Below are 22,423 nucleotides of genomic sequence, written 5' to 3'. Positions count from 1 at the left end.
CGCCTTGTCACCCTCCGGCAGTGGCGTCATCGGCTGCGGTATACAGGCGTTTGTAGCCAGTACACCTTTTTCCCGGTCGTTGACAGGACGATAGCACTCGCGCTAGTACGGCAGGAAATGACTTACGCTTTACTAGAGAGAATCTTAGAGGGCAAGAACTGCAGGGGAACACAGAGATTGCAAAACATCCAACAAATAGTCCCTGAGATGAAGAGCTTGCCTCAGGATAGGAAGTTGTGGACGGCCGCATCAAACCAGTCAGTAGACTGGTGATCCTTAAAAACCTACATCAACAGACACTTGGGACATGGCCAGCGGCCTCCTGCCATCGTTGGAATTGTCTTCATTCTGGCGTGTACTCGTGGAGAGACAGTAAGAAACTGGCGAAGAGAATAATTTGCGTCATCTGTAAAGTGGTCCATTCTTAGCGTTTTCGCAAGCGATTTTGTTTGGCAGTCAACAACTGCGCCACATAGTCTAGACACAGTTCTTTGACGTTTCTTCTATGCTAAGCGTACTGCATCAGCTGATTCGTACATCTTTAACGCTCGGCAGTCCAATACTGCACGTTTTCTCAATATTTAACGTGTGGCTGCGTCCTCCACACGGTTCAGCCTCGAGAGAAGCGTTGCGAAGCTTTGATTCAGCCATACATTTTGTAAGTCAATTTGTGGCCTGCAAGCACACTTTGACCAACTTTTCTACGACTATCCTGCAATGATAGTACTAAGATTTCTATGAAGGTGCGATATTTGAGATTACCTACTGACGCAGAGATCAATTCACAAATTCATCTATGGAGTAGTTGTCAAACAAAAATTAGATGCATACTTTGTGTGTATCTGCGCGGGACTATCGTTAAGTTGCTTAAAGGCGAAGCCACGTTTGCTCCCATTGTCACGTTTGTAGATGTTTGTATTATTTCCACATCGTGAATACTTCTAAAATATAAACTTCGTACGAGTTACAGTGTATTGTGCGGATGCTTTTAGTATGCCTATATTTGTAAACGACTGATTACACAAAGTTCTAAAATAGACACTAGGTATTATCCTTAGACACATTTCTGTGCAATGATTACTTTTGTTCCAGAAAATAAGTCCGTTACTTGCACACCGAAGCTGGCAGCAAGGTTTTGGAACACACACTGCCTGACAAAAAAAGTGAAGCAACCAGAAGGGGAAAGGGGAAAATAACCGAAATTTCATGGGGTGACAGGTTGTCTGGTGTTATTTCAGTGACCACAACATCGAGTCAAATATGCAAGGAACTTGACAGAATAACACAGCTTGTCAGTATGGTGCTGCACCCCCTTGGCCAGAATGCACACACTAATTCCATCGTAAAGGTTGTCATGTAGCCGTTGCATCCTGTCCTGAGGCAACCTGGCCCTCAACTGCTGTAAGTGGTCTGCGTTATGCTGGAAATTGGCACTAAAACAGTGCTGACGTCTACGCCTGGTTCCCACATATGTTATATCGGGAACAGTTCTGGGGATCCTGCTGGCTACAGGAGTACTTCAACATCACGCACGCAGTTCATTGAGAAACTTCCCCTGCGTGGACGAGCATTGTCCTGCTGAAATACGGCACCACAATACGCTCGAATGAGAGGTAACACAAGAGCACGCAGGACGTCTGTGGTGTATAGTTGTGCCGCCAGAGTTCCCTCAATCACTACCAGCCGTATTCTGAAGTCACAGGTGATGGATCCCTACACCATAAAGCAAGGAGTAACACCGCTGTGCCTCTATAAAACGCTGGAAGAGTGAGACCTCTTCCCAGGTCGCTGCCGTACTCACCGATGATGGTTATGCGGGGTAGCGCAGTAACGCGATTCATTGCTGAGCACCTATGGATTGGGTTGACACAGAATGTTGCTTGGAGTCCATTACCTGTTCTCGGATGGTAGGCGCAGATGTAATGTGGTTACGATGCGCTTCCTACACAGTATACCGTGACGTCGTTATGTTGTATTGTAAGGCGCCACATATGCAGTTTGTATATGTATATGTGTATGTCGTCGTTGTCGTCTCTTCTTTGCCTCGTCGATATCACAACATGAGAAATGTTTATGTTTGTGTTTACCTATTTGTTGTTGACAACACACAACTGCACGGCCACGATACCATCTGATTCCAGAATAGCTAGCTTACTATAGTATAAAGATAGTTTCGATGCAGCGTTATTTAAGTGTGATTTTATTCTTCACTTAATCTTTGAGACTCTAAGAACCAGATACTCTTAATCAGGCCCAAAACTCGACCTGTAACCAGAGCACTTACGATCAGTCTGTCACGATATTAATATTACGTAAGGCTCTATACCACCATAAGGAAATATCACTGTTCATGAAATAACAAAATATACGAATAAACTTCTTTATATCTTTCCTTTTATTCAATCAAACGCTTTCAAATGTTTATTTTGCACCCACAAATCATCCACACCTCGATGTAGAGTGTAAACGTGTGCATGAAAATTAGTACACTGTTTCTGCTGATAACCACGTATGAGGTTTTGGGTTGCTAGGCTACTTCGATCAACATGATTTATATTGGATTTTGAAAATGATTTTTCTATCCAAACCTACGTCCTCCACAATGGCCCATCAACAGTGGGATAACCATAAAATATTCTACCCTTTCGCGATAATTAAGAATTCGCGTAAATTGTATTTTCGCGAGGTTAAAGTAAACCATCGGCGGCGCGAAAGCACTCTTGATACCACGACACACTCGCGACGCTTTCTAGTCTGTCACGAAATTGACATCTACATTGCAATTCCAGGGTCATAAATCGCATCGCGCGATTTTGTGCAATTGAACTTCGTCATATCAATTATTTCTCGAGTCGTAATCACTGATCCCGACATTGACCATTCATAAACGCACAATTAACACTCTTTTTTTTCTAAGAGTAAAAGAATGACGTCACGTCATCTACATAGTTATTAAAATATTATTCCAAATGACCTCAAACATTTATCGTCATTATACGGTAGTCAGAAAAAATATGATTTATTATCAGAAAATAAAACATAACAAATCGCAAATCGCACGTAACTAAATGACAGCTTTGCATAGCATCGGGACTTAATCACGCAAAACTATATAAAGAAATGCCCGGAATCTCAATTTCTCCATATCAGCTGACAGATAGAAATAAGATATTCAAGACCTCATAGATCAGTCCCGACCTGTAATGTTATAACAGTACGGCACTCTTATCTTGTGGCAGTGAGATGTGATCGACCAGCATGTTAACTATGCGTGCCCTATTCAACCAGCTGGTCAAGAGGAAACCCATAATGAGGCCCCTTCCAGACTCTGAGCTGCGCGGGGTAGCTGCGGGGTCTGGGGGGGCCTAGTCATTATTCGCGCGGCTCCCCCGTCGGAGGTTCGAGTCCTCCCTCGGCATGGGTGTGTGTGTTGTCCTTAGCGTAAGTTAGTTTAAGTTAGATTACGTAGTGTGTAAGTCTAGGGACCGATGACCTCAGCAGTTTGGTCGCATCTTACCTTACCACAAATTTCCAGTTTCCAAATTTTCAGACTCTGAAAGGTCCTGATAATGTCTCACCCGATAACCCAGAATATCCTTGTCTTTCACAGTGATCACTCAACATTAGACGCTGTTCAAGCCCCTTATATACCTTACCAAGCCTAGGAGCAATATTAATGCGCTCTCATAGCCGTTCTATCACAGAACATTGGGAATTTAATCATGAGTATACCGGCCGATGGTGTGTTACTTTGACATCCAACAATGTCTTTCCGGTGCTTCACTTTTTTGTCAGGCATTGTATAATCTAAGGTTTGTTCAATATTGTGGCTGAGTGATGTGTTAAAGCCATTTCACAGAGAATTGTAGACAAAGACATAGATATGAACACTGAGAAATTCATATCACACAAACGTAGAACGCGGATGGATTTACAGGTATAAAAATGATTTGCAAATACGGGAAATGTTAATAAATATGTTGTTAATAGGATGTGGAATGGGGGACATTAGAGTTGACAGTGTAAGGGTGGGCTCTTACTGAACCATGCATTTACATATGTGATGCAACAGTTTATCGGATTTCTCGTAATATGGGTCTACAGCTTCTATAAATTTTCCAGATGATATCATCTTGATTTCAGCTGTTAGTGTTTCATTTTACGATTGCGATTCGGCGTTATGCCATTTAAAACATAAGATTTTGATATATAGGTTTACGTTAGGCAGAGCGCTCATTTCCACTTCCCCCTGATTTCACCTTGATTAGTCAAATTTTCGTGAAATCCAACTCTCAAGTATTCAAACTTCAAATTGTGTACGTCTATATCACTGCGACCCAAAGTCAATCGGATTGATTTCGAAGGTAATTAAAGAAAAAAAAATTAGCGAGAAGCCCCTACGATCTTTCGTTGAGAACTTGGAAATGAGTTGTCCAAAAGAAGTCACCGTATGACAACGGGCTAAGGCATTAGATATATTGAAAAGCAGCACTGGCATCACGGAGCTTAATATAGCATCAATTTGAAAAGATCGCAATATGTGTTGTACCAAAACAAACTCGTTCCACTCAGTCACGGTACATGCTGCTGACAACAGTAGCATTCATTTTACTCTCCGACCTGAGGATTGCGTTCTGTACCGCTCGATTCTGTCGCTGCTCTGTTTTCTGAGCAGTGTTATTTGCTCGTTAGCGGTGGATAGGTTTACTGGTGAACAGTTGGTCGACGTATACGTCCAGCGGAAAAGCGGCAAAACGACGCAATACTGAATTGTTCACGCAAACGGCAAGCACATCTCAGTACCTGTACATGTATCTGAGATTTGTTGCATTATTCTTTGATTTGTGTTGTACGTTTTGGTGATTGCGTATTGCAGGCTTATAAACTGTTATGCAGCTATCTTCACAGAATCAGAAGTAACTGGGTAACAAACTGAATATATCTTCTTCTTCTTCTTCTTGCGTTACGGCCTAGGAGAACCACGGGTAGCCCCTTTGTGGACTGCACTTTCCTCTTCTTCTCCCAGAACCTCTTCATTCTTCCTCTTCTTCTTTCCCGCTCTTCTTCCGAGATCTTCAGTGTCCATTTCTCCTGTCGGCTCCACTGGTGACACTATAATCTTTTCCTGTATTCTTCTCTGTCGTTGATCTCCGGCATATTGGTCGGTGTATATTTGTTCCTCCAATTTTCCATTCCCTCGAGCGTGATTCCCAATTTCAACCAGTCCTCCCGAAGTTCAACAAACCACTTGGTTCCTGTCTTTCCCCTTGTCCTTCGTGTTGTTTCCCATACTCTCTTCGTCATTCTGTCCATACTCATCCTAAGAACATGTCCAGCAAACCTTGCTCTTTTGAGTCTGATTTCTCCGGATATTGTTCTCATGTTCCGGTACAATTCTTCCCTGAATATATCATAATCATATTATTACTCTGTAACGAGCCACCGAAGACCACTTGTCCCTTGCAGCAAAATATCCCTGAATAACTTTTCGGAATTTTACCGATGAAGTTCGTGTTGGTTCAGTATGTTAGTAAAGTGCAAGGGATATTTGGAATACGGTAAAAAGAGCATATTGAGGATTCTAAGCCAGAAAAATCTACTGGTACCTCACTCACAAAGCTTGGCCAGTCTAGTGAAGGTGGTCAGAATAGTTTAAAAGTTACGTTCAAGATAGGAAAAGGGAAATTACTTGATGCGGCATTTTTCGGAGTCTATGCAGTGAGGAACAGCGAGTAGACCTCGAAGTTGAGAACGAAAACAAGAGCCACGAAAGGAACGCGACGTGAGCAAGTGGCGAAGCGTGCGTGTGCTGCACCTCCGGTCAACATGTGGACGCAGCAGCAGAATCAGCGGGTCGCCGGGCGCCACTCTCCTTACCGCTGTGCACTGCACAACGGGGAATGCCTTTGACGGCTGAAGCCGACGCAAAGGAGGAAGTCATCAGTTTGTTTCTGGCTAACCGAATAAGATGGCTTTTTATTGTACTATCTCCTATTTTGACCACACACATTTATGTTCTGAGTATTAATTTAAATACAATTTCGCACTCTAAACTCTTTATAAATTTTATAGAAACACTGTGTTAACTCTCTACCGAGAAGTGATGGCTTGTGTGTATCGTACCAGTTTCTTTATTACAACAAGATTTCTTGTAGAGTTTCGTGCATTAGTATCAGTAACGCTAGGTCTTGTCTTGTAGAAATCTTGAGAATGAACCCTTCAAACCCGAAGCAGGTCGTGCCTACCTGGTGGTTATAAATTAAGTGCATCTACTCACAGACGTCCAGAATGGTCTGTAACTATCGTGTGACAGTGAAACTTGGTAAATACGCTAATGCGTTAATGCGGAACAGGTTTACGCTGGAAGACAAATTATGTATTTCCAGTTGTGGCCACCAGATGCAGATATGGCACTGTACACTGTTTTTTATGACGGTATGGCATCCACGCTGTCATTTACAAGCCATAAAGTGTTTAGACAGTATGTCTACGGAGAAGAGAGATCGTATGCTGTTAGTGAAACTATTTTCTGTGAACAGCGGCAATTATGCTGCTACACTGACATGAGAGAGTATCGCCGACTAAAAGGTTTGAGCAGAGGCGCGATGTCCTTCAATGGTTTAAAGAAGATGATAATGAAATTCGAAAACGCGGCCTTGCTTGGCACTGCATCTGGAAGAGGAAGGCGCCATATCCCGGTGGACTGACGTGGTTGCTGTTGTTGTAACTGATCACGTGGTACGTGCCCCTGGTAGTGCTTGTGCTTGTGCTCGTGCAGTGTCACGAGAATTGTGCATCTCATGATCGACAGCACGGAACGTTTTGCGGTCTATTTTACGATGGTAGCCGTACAAGCTCCAGACGGTGCAGCAACTGAAACCCCATGATCTGCAGCGAGGTTCTGAATTTCCTCTGTGGTGTCTGACACTGATCGAAGTCGAGGACATGCGGCCGACCAGTATTCTATAGAATGACGAGACGATTTTGCAGTACAGCGTACGGTGCCGAATTTGGGATACTGTTAAGCCGCATGTTGCGCACGAAGAACCACTGCATTTTCCATGTGTGACTGTTGGGTGTGGATTCAGAATCACCTTTATTTTCGGTCCGTTCTTGTTTGAAGAGAATACACACAGAGGGCGTGTCAGGTGTAACGTGACGTCTGCAAGTTATCGAGATCTCCTTGTACAGCATGTGATTCCTGCTGTGCTGCAGCTGTGTTGAAACCACTTCATGTCGCTCGCCCAGTGAAAAATCTGCTTAATACAACCTTCCAAGAAAGTCTTATCTCCATTGGTTTTTCAGACACATGGCGTGCAAGGTCACCTGGTCTGAAACCAAGTAACTTTTGGCTCTAAGGACATCCAAAAGGACGCTATTACCAGAGACACGTTCGGTTTCTGCCGATCTAAGGCCAGTATACAGGAACACGTTGCTCAGATTCCACCGCAGCTGCTGCGAGAAACTGTTGATCACGTCGTTTTATGGACGCGACATGTCGTCTACATCTACATCTACATGGATACTCTGCAAATCACATTTAAGTGCCTGCTAAACGAACAGTGTAAGCGGCAGTAACAATAAAATCAACATTATGCCTTTCTCATTCGTTTGACCTCTTGTGCCCACGTCCCATTCCTAACCTATCACGTGTGGAAATTTTTCTGTACGACTTTCTTGCGTTCAAAGCGCTAAATCTGCACCTGGTACCTAAAATTAGAACCATTTTTTCCAGCGTAGATCGATTCCCCATTATCGCATTAGAATATTTACCAAGTTTCACTGCCATACAATAGTTACAAACTTCACCGAACCTGATCGTTCAAAAAGATTTAAGTGTTCGTTTTACCCGCCTGCTGCTCGAGAGTGGAATTGTAAAGATATAGTTTGAGGGTGGTTCGAAGAACCCTCTGCTAGACTATTAAGTGTGGACTGTAGATTTATCATAAATGTGTAGATGCAAACAGAAGATGTATGTGGAGAACATCAGAGGTCTAGTTACAGTTCCTTGGCGCACGCTAGGTGTTAACTTTAATCTGACCTGAACATTCGCCGTGCAGTAGCAAGTAGTGAACTGACTCTGTCAATAATACTCTTGGACAATAACATATCGCAGAAGATCCAATGTATCATGGTGTGTAATTGTCAGTCCACCATATAGTACAGTGTTGAACGCACTCCGAAAATACAGGCACAGTCTATCTACTCAGTTGCAAGATAGTGTGCCAAAAAGAAGCGTGATGAATTTAACGACCTTATGTTTACTATACTAGAAGGCGCTGTCACATAGCAACAGGATATACTTCCGGGTGTATTTAGTTTCGATAACTGTGCCTAAGTACCCGCAAAACGAAGCCATAAAAGGCTCCAAAATCGATTGCAAACAAGGAAATAGCTGACTGGGCATTAGTGTGACAAATAGCCTGTGTCAAAAAAAAAAAAAAAAAAAAAAAAAAAAAAAAAAAAAAAAAAAAAATCCCGGAACACGTGGTCTCACCTACACATTTTAGCCAGTTAAGGTTGCTCCGTGTATCGACGCTGCGACTGAGTCCATTGGTAAACTGCGCTTGAACGTTACGTAATTATTTCTCGACTTCGTGTAAAATACACTCCTGGAAATTGAAATAAGAACACCGTGAATTCATTGTCCCAGGAAGGGGAAACTTTATTGACACATTCCTGGGGTCAGAAACATCACATGATCACACTGACAGAACCACAGGCACATAGACACAGGCAACAGAGCATGCACAATGTCGGCACTAGTACAGTGTATATCCACCTTTCGCAGCAATGCAGGCTGCTATTCTCCCATGGAGACGATCGTAGAGATGCTGGATGTAGTCCTGTGGAACGGCTTGCCATGCCATTTCCACCTGGCGCCTCAGTTGGACCAGCGTTCGTGCTGGACGTGCAGACCGCGTGAGACGACGCTTCATCTAGTCCCAAACATGCTCAATGGGGGACAGATCCAGAGATCTTGCTGGCCAGGGTAGTTGACTTACACCTTCTAGAGCACGTTGGGTGGCACGGGATACATGCGGACGTGCATTGTCCTGTTGGAACAGCAAGTTCCCTTGCCGGTCTAGGAATGGTAGAACGATGGGTTCGATGACGGTTTGGATGTACCGTGCACTATTCAGTGTCCCCTCGACGATCACCAGTGGTGTACGGCCAGTGTAGGAGATCGCTCCCCACACCATGATGCCGGGTGTTGGCCCTGTGTGCCTCGGTCGTATGCAGTCCTGATTGTGGCGCTCACCTGCACGGCTCCAAACACGCATACGACCATCATTGGCACCAAGGCAGAAGCGACTCTCATCGCTGAAGACGACACGTCTCCATTCGTCCCTCCATTCACCACTGGAGGTGGGCTGCACGATGTTGGGGCGTGAACGGAAGACGGCCTAACGGTGTGCGGGACCGTAGCCCAGCTTCATGGATACGGTTGCGAATGGTCCTCGCCGATACCCCAGGAGCAACAGTGTCCCTAATTTGCTGGGAAGTGGCGGTGCGGTCCCCTACGGTACTGCGTAGGATCCTGCGGTCTTGGCGTGCATCCGTGCGTCGCTGCGGTCCGGTCCCAGGTCGACGGGCACGTGCACCTTCCGCCGACCACTGGCGACAACATCGATGTACTGTGGAGACCTCACGCCCCACGTGTTGAGCAATTCGGCGGTACGTCCACCCGGCCTCCCGCATGCCCACTATACGCCCTCGCTCAAAGTCCGTCAACTGCACATACGGTTCACGTCCACGCTGTCGCGGCATGCTACCAGTGTTAAAGACTGCGATGGAGCTCCGTATGCCACGGCAAACTGGCTGACACTGACGGCGGCGGTGCACAAATGCTGCGCAGCTAGCGCCATTCGACGGCCAACACCGCGGTTCCTGGTGTGTCCGCTGTGCCGTGCGTGTGACCATTGCTTGCACAGCCCTCTCGCAGTGTCCGGAGCAAGTATGGTGGGTCTGACACACCGGTGTCAATGTGTTCTTTTTTCCATTTCCAGGAGTGTAATTCGAATGTATCCCCATTTACGCTTGCCAGCTACCGCTACAGTAAATTTCTTCTAAATCATTTTGCGTCGTTCTCCAGTTATCCCACGGTTATATATTCCTATGTATTTAAACATCATGAATACTACTTATGACTATGACTACTTTACTTATGACTTCAATTCCGATAGTTGGTCATTTTCAAGTAGTAGGATCTCCTCTCAGCCGTATTGGTTTGACTCCGAATTGTAGTGCCTGGGGGAGTGTATTGAGGACAGGAGTACACGTCGACAAATCTCGTTCGACGACAGTTAACAATTCGATATTACGGACACCAAAGTCTACTGGTATGCCTCCGAACCAGGATGTATGGTAGCCGTCTTCGACACTGGACTTTGCTGTAACCTTAAAATACATGTTTGATAATTTTTCTCCATTTTCTATGATGTCAGTGAATTGAAAAACGAGCAAATTTGAAGATGCAGGAAAAATTCTTCCCGGTACCGCTCAAAACGAGAAACCAAATGATAGAAGTGTCCCTAGTGGCTGCGTACAGTGTCAACAGAACTCTTGACGCCTACGTACCAGCGACTGACGCAATCGCTTAAATCTTCTTCACAGGCCGCACCCGTCTTGCCACGAAGTCCTCGCCTAAGATCTCCGGAGACTCACCAACCAAACCTTTCAACCGTCTCAGGGATGTGGAACAAGTACGATTCCGTTGTTGAAGCTATGATGCTGTTGGATATGTGTTCCTTTCCTATAACCTCACTTTATTTCTCTGAGAGCTTTATTAATTTTTATTAATTTTCGATATTTTCTCTAATACGCAATAGCATACGTTGAAATATTTGCGGGGGGAGGGGGGGGGGGATAACCGTATACAGTCGTGCATAAATCGGGCTGTAAAATGAGGATATGAATATTTTAGATTGCATTTCATTTCTCTCGATTTGGAGCCAGACGTATCGACGAGTGCGGCCGCGCAATTTATCAGGCATTATAGGGACCTTTCGCCCAGGCTGTTAACTGGAGCTTCATACTATTTTCTACCGGGGTAACATAGATGAATTTGTGCAAACACACCTAACCATTCGAGACTATTTTGTCTGTTTGTGGTTAACGCAGGGCGTATCACCAAGACTTGCTGCCCTTCTATTTTGTGAACGGTTCGAGACATCTAAACGACGTTTTCGACAAACGATAATAAGCAGAGGGGCTTAATGATGTTGCTTGGGTAATGCGCTTAGCTCTTGCATGAATCGAATACTCCTTTCTTCGCCGATGCTGTGGAAAACCTTCTCATTCCTTACGTTATCAGTCCATCTGATTTTCAAAGCTCTACTGTGGCGCCACATGTCAAATGCTTCCATTTTCTTCTGGTCCGCTTTTCCCACAGTCCATGTTTCACAACCATACAATCCTGTGCTCCAGAACTGCATACCTTCCTCAAATTAAGACCTATGTTTGATACCAGTAGACTTCTCTTGGGCAGGAATACCCCTTTTGCCAGTAAGAGTCTGCTTTTTATGTCCTTCATTGTCCGTCCATCGCTGGTTATTTTGCTAACTCCGTAGCAGAATTCCATTACTTCTTTTACTTCGTGATTCCCAATTCTGAAGTTTCTCGCTGTTCTTATTTCTGCTGCTTCTCATTACTTTCGCCTTTCTTCGGTGTACTCTCAATCTATATTCTGTACTCATTAGACACTTCATTCCATTCGATACATACTGTAATTCTTCTTCACTTTGACTGAGGATAGCAATATCATCAGCGAAACTTATCGTTGATATCCTTTCACCTTGAACTTTAATCCCACTCTTGAACATTTCATTTATTTCCGTCATTGCTTCTTCGATGTACAGATTGAATAGTAGAGGCGAAAAACTACATCCCTGTCTTACACCACTTGTAATCTGAGCACTTCTTTCTTGTACATACTGTATATTACCCGCCTTTCCGTATCGCATACCCTCATGTTTCTTGGAATATCGAACATCTTGCGCTATTTTATATTGCCGGACGCATTTTCTACGACGTCAGGTCCTATGAACGTGTCTTGATTTTCCTTTAATTTTGCTTCCACTGTCAGCCGCAACTTCAGAGGCGCGTCGCTGGTGCCTTTACCTTTCCTAAAGTAGAACTGATCATCATCTAACAGATTCCCAGTTTTCTTTTCCATTTTTCTGTATATTATTCATGCAAGCAACTTGGATACCTGAGCTGTCAAGTTGATTGTGCGATAGGTCGCGCCTTGTCGTTGCTATCTTCATAATTTTGTGGATAATATTCTTCCGTAAGTCTGACGGTACGTCGCTCGTATCATAGATTCTACACACCGACGTGAATACTCGTTTCTTGCCACTTCGCCCAATGATTTCAAAAATTCGAGGGAGTGTTATCTGCCCCTTCTGCATAATTTTATCTTAAGTGGTTCAAAGCACTTTTAAATTCTTAATATAATACTGGATGACCTATGTCTTCGCTATCGACTCCTGTTTCATCTTCCATCACATCATCAAACAAGTCCTGCTGTTCACAGAGGCTTTCAGTGTATTCTTTCCACCTAACCGCTCTCTTCTCTGCGTTTAACAGTGGAACTACAGTTCCACGCGGTGATAAAACGTTTGTTAATGCCGGCATTAGAATATTGCGCAAAAATATTTGAGGAACATGCTAAAATTGAAAGGTAAGGCTGCTGGAATCGACTAAATGCGGTGTAGTTCACTGCCAGGTGGGACACTCAGCCTTCCGATTGCTTACAGTTCCACAGAAGCTGGTCACTTGCACATGAGTATTTACACACATCTGAAAATTCAAATGGCTCCAAGCACTATGGGACTTAACATCTGAGGTCATCAGTCCCTAGACTTAGAACTACTTAAGCCTAACTAACCTAAGGACATCATACACATCCATGCCCGAGGCAGCATTCGAACCTGCGACCGTAGCAGCGGCGCGGTTCCGGACTGAATCGCCTAGAACCGCTCGGCCACAGCGACCGGCACACACACCTGAAGTAGCTTCCGTATGTCTTTCTAAATGCTACTCGTTAGCACATAGTTACATTTTAAGAAATCGTAACTGACCTTGTATTTATACCATGCTTAGAACAGCCAATAGGAATTACATTTAATCTTAGTAGCAATGGATCCTGCCATGAGTGCATATTTTTTGGGTCTTTACGCCCCAAGTGCCCACTCCAGTTGCATCTCCTTTCAACTTTAGCACATTTCTCGGACACTTTGGCAAAAAATTTCATCAGCGTGAAAGAGATGGAACACCATATAGAGGGAACATCACGACCGGAGCGAACACAACACCCTGCCATGCTTTTGGAAGTTAAAACAAAGAAGCATGGTCATTATAGTGCGTAAGGAAATTATGAAACCTTGGATAAAATAATAAATTCACATATTCAAGAAAAATCAAACCCGTGAAAGTTCTTTCCGTGCTGGTGTATATGGTGTACAACATAATGACGAAAACCACTAACTGACAATGTTTTTAAAGAGTATTTTGAAACAGTACTCACTTGAAATAAGATATATTCGCAGTTTTATTGCTTTTGTGCTTGCAGTTATACGCTGCGTAAACGTTAATCGCGATTTCGAAAACAAGTTCGGCAATAGATTATCTGAGAGGTCTGAGCACGGACTATTTAGCTTTCAAAACAACCGCACAATTACTTCTGAAAATATGGCACATAGGAGCACAGGTTGGCAGCGCAAGGAGCGCCCTGGTTTGGTGAACTTTTCATCATACAAACTAGAAAATTTAAGACACCTGATATTACTATGGTGATAAATTATAATGCGAAGTGGAAAATAATTTACGAGAAAATATAAGACAGCTGAAATTACTAAGGTGATAAATTATAATGCGAAGCGGAAAATAATTTACGGATGCTGTAATGTACCACAATTTTGACGCTGTGGTCATTGACCTGGCTAACTGTATACGTTGCAGTTTACAGAGAGGAGGATGAGTACATAAATTAAAGAAGCACCACTTTGCAGCTAAATATACTTGACTAGTTAACACTTAGAGACCTCTTGTTCATTCTCGCCTGAATCTTTTTTGCAGTGCTTGACGCACAGATAGCTGTAAATTTTGTCTGTCCTTTCGTGCGCATTGTCTTTAAAACCGAGACTGAAACAATATCTGCTTTCTCATAGTTTTTAAATTCTTTCTATTAAACCGAGGTAGATTCCTGCTTCCTTTCACCACTTAACTGGGGACATCTTTGTGCACAGTGGGGCGAACAACAAATTTAGTCTTGGACTCGTTTCGAATGTGGGTACTTGGCATCATTTCTTGTGGTAGATAGTTCCAAACAACGCTACCGAAAAAAATGCAGTGGCACGAGGATATAATACAATCTCTGACAATAAAGTTCGGTGCATAGTCCTTTAACATTAACGTTGATGAACTATGAACTACAGTTACGTTACTGTCCTTCGAAATAGTCACTTCCGATAACTATGCACCGCTGAGCTCTGCGATACATGCTTTGCATGAAGTCTTCCTTTGCGATGGTGTTCAAAAGCCGTGTCACCTTTCGTTCGATGTCAGAAATATCGTCAAATGTCTTTCCCTTCAAACGAGTTTGAGTCAAAGGAATAGGAAGAAGTCTGGAGGACTGAGATCCGGCGAGTATGGTGGATATTCAAGTTGCACCACCCCCTTTTTTGTCAGGAACTGTTTTACGATATTGGCTGTGTGTGGGCGATCGTTGTCGTGAACAAAGAACCGGAAACCTTGTTGTGTGTACTGGGGCTGTACCCTGCGCAGACTTTGCATGAAACGGGCCAAAATTCAACGTACCGTGCAGTGTTCAATGTCGTTCCCTCATGTTCCTTGTGGATAATGCCTTGACTATCCAAAAAGGTGATGAGCAACGTTTTTTATGCGTTATTTTTCGGCTCTGACTTTTTCTGACGAGGTGTTGTCGGAGAACACCATTCCATGCTTTGCCGTTTCGTTTCAGGGTTGTACGGGAGACATCAGGTTTCATCCACAGTGACAAAACGGTTCAAAAAATTGGGTGTCGCATCCACCGTTTCGACAAAATTCTGTGAAGCCTCTAAACGTAGCTGCTTCTGCTCGTCAGTCAAGTGACGCGGCACAAGATAACAATTCGTTTTCTTCTTCCCTAACTCCTGGGTAAGGATTTGTCGCGTTCATTCATGGTTCATCTGCAGTTCATCCGCTGTCATGCGCACAGTTAATCAACGATCATTCGTGGCTAATGTCCTCACTTTCTCGATGTTTTCGTCACTGACGGCGGTCGCCGATCGTCCGCTACGGGTATTGTCAGAAACACTTTCTCGGGCTTCCTCGAAAACGGGCGAACCACTCTTACACACACTTGCATGCGTTTCTTTCGGTTTCTTGCCAAGCTTAAAAATATAAATTGATCCTTTGCTAGTTCATTGTCCTGTTCTCAGTTCAATCAACGCACTAAACAAGAACTTCGTCAACAGAAATAACACAGAACACACACGATGCTCAGTGCAGCGTTGTGGGTCGCCAGTGCTGCCCGATCGACCGTTCTGACTTCATTCACCGAACTTCATTGTCAGAGGTTGTATATGTACACTGAGGAGCTGTAGTATTAGCGATTTATTTGTCACGGTGATCGGCGATCAGATGGCGTTCGGTGGAGTAGGGGGGATGGGGGGAGGGGGGACTTTCCGTGCGCCCTCTGTTTTGTCTCAGCAGGCAGTGGCTGTGCTGAGTTTAGAGGTTAACGGCGTGTGCAACATTCATTCTGGAATACAACCATAACACCCCCCCCCCCCCCCCCCCACGATGAGTACGTACTCCTGTTGAAAAACTTCAACCATTTGAACAGGGTCGCATTAGGGCCTGCAATAAGCTGGATGGACGCATCGCGGGCTACTGCATTTGTTGGGCTCAATGTATCGGTGGCATGTCGCTCCTTTCAGTTCAGCAGTGGTCCGTGGAACATTCCCACACCAGTACATCAGGTTCTGGACCTCCACGCAGTACAGACGCACATCAAGACCGACGTTTTGTGAGAGCAGCAGTGGCCTACCGAACGTCACCCACAGAAAAATTTGGGCACATGTTGCACCTGATTTTTCACCAAGGACAATTGGGAACCGTCTGCTTGCAGAAGAACGAAGGTCACTTGTGCCTCTGGCCAGGCTGTCACTAGCACCACGACAGCGTCAGCCATGTTATCGTGAAACTGTCGACTGAAAAGTGAAATGGCGGTCCTTTGTCGTCACTGATGAGAGTAGGTTCTGCGTGTAAGCGGGTAATGGAGGTATGCGTGTACAGTTATGGCGTAGGAGTAATGAGTGGCCTGTTCTGGAGTGCATTCGCCCATGACGAACAGGTCCACCCCAGCCCATCAGTTACAACTCGCGGTCAAGTTTGGTGTTTCTGCAGAGGATAGTAACCAATGTTGTTATTCTCGAGTTACTGCCATTTCTTCGACAGGAAGGTGATGTGATTTTTCAGCAGGACAACGCACGTCCGCATACAACTGCTGTGACACAACGTGGTCTTCGTGATGTACAACTACTCTGGCTAGCAACATCACTATATTTCTCGCCAACTGAACACGTATGGTGAAACGGGGAATTACTCATTTTCCAGAGCCTACGATAACCATTGCCGACTTGTAATAACAGGTCCATGCTGCTTGGGACAATCTATCGCAGGATGCCGTTCGGTACCGTTATGATTGTTTGTTAGTGAGAATACACGTCATCATTGCCCTCCCCCCCCCCCCCCCCCTCCAGGTGAGGTACCCTGAATAATGATGCGACTGTTTGGGAATCCTTTACTGTGACGTGTGTTACATTTGGTCCGAATTCGATATCATAAACTCCTACAGTTATTAACTCTCTGTCACATCGCTTGTCAATGAAATCTCCTTGTCCTTGAGGGTGTTGCATTTTTTTCCGGCAGTATTCTCAAACCCTTTACACATACTGATGATGCGTGCAGCATTAGGAGACGACGCGTTAACTGCAGAGACGTGCGTTGGAACGCGACCTGATACCCACATGATAAAAACCACCGAGAGTGAAAGTTAGCCCGTGGCTGCTTGTGGGTGTCCCCTAACTATCATCCAAATTACAACGAGAGTGAAGCCCTGATGCATACCACACTCATGAGGGTGCGTATCACTTATACACAATCAAAGATGCTTAATTGATTTGGACTCAGTGTAATCCATCTTGAGCCAGCTAAACTTCACATAAATTTAGTTAAGAGATTGATTATTATTTCCCGTTCAAAATAGTGATAGGTAGGAACGCAGGAGAATTATGTAACTCAACAGAGAAAATCTGACCAAGAGTATTACGATGAGATTTATTGACTCAAAGACAAACATTAACACGAAACTGAAGTATGAGTAACATGAGAATCATAAGCGCTTTGAGTTACTGTCAAATTTTGTAACAAAAATAGGTAGAAGCGCTGGTAAAATTCAATAGAGGACCTATCTGAGCAAACTGCTGTGAGGGCCGCAATGAGATGCAAATTAATTGTAATCGCAACTAAAGTGTCAGTGATCGAACATTTTGCCACCCTATTGCCAATGAAAGGAAAGTCGTGTTAAGTCCAATTGCTGTGAAGACAAGGCTACTGCGTTGGAGCGTGAAATCGACTGACGAATTCCCGATTAGCCGGAGCAGCGTATACTGCTACAAACAGCAAATTTCGGCGTGTAGACGACGGCTGCGGTGAGGCTGAGGGCGTCCGAGGTAGAGGGCTGCAAACTCGACCGCGAAAACTCTATTTGTCCGGGTGACCGGACAGGTAGGACTCTAACAAACTACTCTCTGACAAAGTGAAGAAGAGCAAGTATCGTCCGACTCCTGCGACGATCTGGACGACTCTGTTTGTGTTTTCTTCGCTACTGCTGCGCCAGAGCTTCTGCTCCGTTGCCCTAGTGACCAGCCAATCGCGACCCAACATTTTCCGCCAATCATAGCTATTAAACAAAAACAGCAAATCTCTCACTATAAAATTTCGTCACTGTAGCCGCCAGTGATAGCTTTTCCCACCTATCTCCACGGGGGCCGTAATGATGAGCTAACGCAAGAGTCAACTTCCACTCACAGCCTCCGCAAGATCTTTGCGCGAGAAGCTCTCGGTCGTGGGACACCGACGGTCTATGCTGAGTACATGGTCCACGGGCGACGCTGCCGTGGCGCACCATACATCGAGGCGGACGAAGCCCCAGCAGACAGTATCATAAGCCATAGCGTCTGTCCTCTGTCCCAAAACACACTACTTTGGACAACGCCGTTCGCCCTCGTAAAACGGTGTCGGAAGCGTCCGCTAGCCGCCAATTGCCAACATTAGAAGGCGAGCCGCGGGCGACTTCTTAGGCGTCTGCCCTGCGGCTGGTATCTTTCCCGCCTGCAGTCTATTCACCAATGGGCCGGCGCGGCTATTGTGGATGTACCGGCCACATTTCTGGAAGTCCGTCAGCTTCCTCCCCTCACCAGCCATACTCAAAGCTGGCAGCTGTCACCTCCACAGCGGTCGCAAGGCGGAAGGAGAAATGATTTAAAAAATTATATCCGTCACCAATGCAAATTGTTCTCTTACATGTCGGTACAGAGAATCCGATCACTGATTTGCGTAACTAAGTATGTCTATCGCATATTACTGGTGGTTTGCATATACAGGGTGTTTCCGTAAGAGGATACAAAAATGTAACAGGACATAAAGAAAGCTCCACTGAACAATTTGAGGTAGGGGACCTGGGTACGGAGAAGCCAGCTTAAGGACATATGAAAGTGAACTTATCTACCGCTTTGTGTACCATTACTGTTTTCGAGCTTATTTGCAACTAACATGCGTACACGTTTACACGTACTGTCCTGTGTATTTACAGGTACATTCTTTATTTCCTGGAAGGAAACAAGAAGGACGAGCTTGATTACTAGGTCATGATGCAGGCTTTGTCTACTTTACTTGTCCATAAGGTGGCTCTGTTGTATCGTATACGCGTTGTCCCTTGACAGAGCGTGCTTTGAATCAACAACGTGACAGTGCGCCGCCTCACTTCAGGGTGTATGTCCGCAACCATCTCAATGCTGTTTTTCCCTAGTCGCTGGATTGGAAGGGCAGATCCTACTGCATGGCCTGTGAGGTCACCTGATCTGAATCTCCTTGATTATTTCCTATGGGGATATCTAACGTCACTTGTGCGTGAGACCCCAGTGGATACGGAGATGGAATTGGTTGCCAGAGTTGTAGCTGCATGTGATGTGATTCGACATGCACCAGAAATGTTTGTCAGGATGCGTCAGAACCTTGTTCGTCTATGCCATACTTGCATTGAGGTTGATGGCCGTCAGTTCAAAATGGCTCTGAGCACTATGGGACTTAACATCTGAGGTCATCAGTCCCCTAGACTTAGAACTACTTAAACCTAACTAACCTAAGGACATCGCACAGCCGGCCGAAGTGGCCGAGAGGTGCTAGGCGCTACAGTCTGGAACCGCGCGACCGCTACGGTCGCAGGTTCGAATCCTGCCTCGGGCATGGATGTGTGTGATGTTCTTAGGTTAGTTAGGTTTAAGTAGTTCTAAGTTCTAGGGGACTGATGACCTCAGAAGTTAAGTCCCATAAGGCTCAGAGCCATTTGAATCATTTTTTTGACATCGCACACATCCATGCCCGAAGCAGGATTCGAACCTGCGACCGTAGCAGTCGCGCGGTTCCGGACTGAAGCGCGTAGAACCGCTCGGCCACCGAGGCCGGCGATGGCCGTCAGTTTCAGCACATTTTGGAAGACACGGTACAAATGGTACGTTCACTGTGTCAGTGATGTATTTGCAGTTAACTATAACTAATGTAAATATAAAAGTACACAGTAATGTGATTTTATTCCTATTACCTCCTTAAACTGAGTTCTCTGACCCCGGGTTCCCTACCTCAAATAGATCGCTGGAGCGTCCGCTACGTTCTCTTAAATTTTTACACGCTCATACGGAAACATCTTGTAAACAGTATCAAACATAATTATGGAAGACAGACTGCCGTGATGGGTCAACTACCATGTGTGGGAGTGCTGAAGACCTGTCATCTTACAAGGGTACTGGTTTGTGTGGGTGAAGTCGCTCGGTACAGGGTCCTTGTGTCTACCCTGATTAGACGGCGGGACGGCGTCCAGCGGCCGAATGCAGCGCCCCTTCCTCCTTACCTCGCGATATGGAAACGTCGCTGCTTGGCGCCACCCTGACGACACGCCCTTCTTCACGTAATTAGGCCCTTTCAGGACCGCGCAGCAGACGGTGCAGCGAGCAGCTCGTCGTAATTGGTCCCTTTGAAGGGAGCCGGCAAACCGTGGACGCTCGTTCCCTTAGCCCGCATGAAGAGCTCTCAGTAAGCAGGTAATGCCAGTTGCTCGCTGCTGATCTCAATCTGTGACGTCAGCTGCGGGCGGTAGGATGGGACTCGCTCGCTCTGGAGAGGAAATGGGCCGCCGATGCCGGCCTTGCAGCTCACTGCAGATGGCTGCTTCGTGCACGGCCTGCGCAAAAATCTGGGGTAGATTGTGTTCCTCAGAAAGTGGAAAAGTGGAAAGCACAGTTACAAAGTTAAAAATGATGAACTTGGAACGTTCCTTTCGTCCACGCCTCGGCGCTTCCCTGGCGGCTGCTGCCTGTATCCACGCACTCCTTGCGACGCACGCGTCGCAAATTACGCGACGCACTGCGCCGCCGATGTAGTCGGAAACTTTTACTGGCAAACCAGTGTTAATTTGCTGCACCGACAAACATTAAAAGTCAGTCTAAATAAGCCCCGTCATTTTGGCCCGTGAGACACGGTTCCATTTCCCATCACTGCAATGTCAGTAATTAAGAGGTCTGTAGCCAACTAACTACTCCCAGGGAAATTCCGAGGTCCGACCGATGGACTGCCATATGTACACCGCTAACAGTTTACAGAGCGTCTGCAACTGGCCACTACCAACTTCTGCCCATGATCTGCGCAAATAATTTGTGGTTTCAAGTAACCCCTTGGCTTGTACAGCCGTCTCACAACCGGCCGCATGTTTCAAGTGCGTAATTACGGGCCCGAGCAGCCACAGCTTCCTCTTTGTGTTTCTTCTTCTCTGTCAATAGGTGGCATGACATGTTATATACCACTGTAAAGCTGAGAAATTGTTCTATTTAATGGTATATAACGCACTCGATTTCTTTCTATATTCTGCTAGTTGTGAATGATCTTTTCAGGATTTGTTAGTTTTAGCTGCTGAGAATTTTTCCGGGTTGTATGGCCGTGGTCCATGGATCTCTTCAATCACTGACGCGTCATCCAAAGCTACGTTGGACGTCTTCGGAGGTACTCCTGGTTGTGCTGAATCTTGTTGAAGATGTCCAACGTAGCTTTGGACGAAACGTCAGAGATTGAAGAGTTCTATGGACCACGGCCATACAACCCGGAAAAATTCTCAGCAGCTGAAACATCCGGTCGTGAAAGCCTTCATTGTATGATTTGTTCGTTTTATCCCCCAATACTACCAAGAAAGCACCCTCCAGAAATTGTGTAGTGTGCAAAGCAACGAAGAAGAAAAGTACTTCGCGGTATGAGTATGAGAAATGTCTAGTGGCGCTTGGATATGCCTATATTTTTTTCGGAAAAACCACACCAACAAAAACTTTTAAAACAACATTATCTTCACTCCTCATCACTTCAATAAATAGTACGGATGGATTTATAAAGAATCCTTATCAAAAAATTATATAACTTTGTGAAAAGTGTCTAAAACGAAATAAGCAGAGTTTCCTAAATTTAAATAGTAGATATAAGGTCGACTATGAGGAAGAATATTAGTAAGCCAATGGGTTAAGCGTCGCAAATCCGCCTCGTTCCTTGAACGCCACCTGCCTCTAGCTCTCACATCAGGCCTCTGTCTCCACTGAGGACGCCCTCGCTCACAAAACCACAGCACTCGCCCAGATGCCCGGAAACGACTCAGTCAGGATCCTACGTCTGTGCGCGAGGACACAGTGACGAACTCTTTAAGGGTTTTCGGTACATCACGTTCACAGATCGCTGAGGACCACTCATTCCGATTACAGCCTCCACTCCGCTCACATGCACCACTGCACGCCGTCGACCGACTCCTCGATTCGCGATCCCCAAATGGCTCCACGAAAATAATTCAGCATCCTGACCTTTGTGACAGACAGCGTCATCAGCTGGCTACAGGCATTTCAGTTGGCTTTTTCGTGCTCACGCTCTTCCGCAAAGAGCTGCTTCCTGTCACGGCTACTCCCAAGTTTCTTTCTAAGAGGTGCTGGGTAACGCCTACCGCCACAGAAAGTCAGGAGTCCTTCAGCCAGCCCATTAGGCTGGGACCCCAAACCATTTAGACGGATCAGCAACTGCAGTCCTGTGATCTAAACACCAGAACGTG

Source organism: Schistocerca serialis, chromosome 8 (genome assembly GCF_023864345.2).
Source record: "Schistocerca serialis cubense isolate TAMUIC-IGC-003099 chromosome 8, iqSchSeri2.2, whole genome shotgun sequence".
Taxonomy (NCBI): domain Eukaryota; kingdom Metazoa; phylum Arthropoda; class Insecta; order Orthoptera; family Acrididae; genus Schistocerca; species Schistocerca serialis.
Note: the sequence above shows the minus strand (reverse complement) of the source record.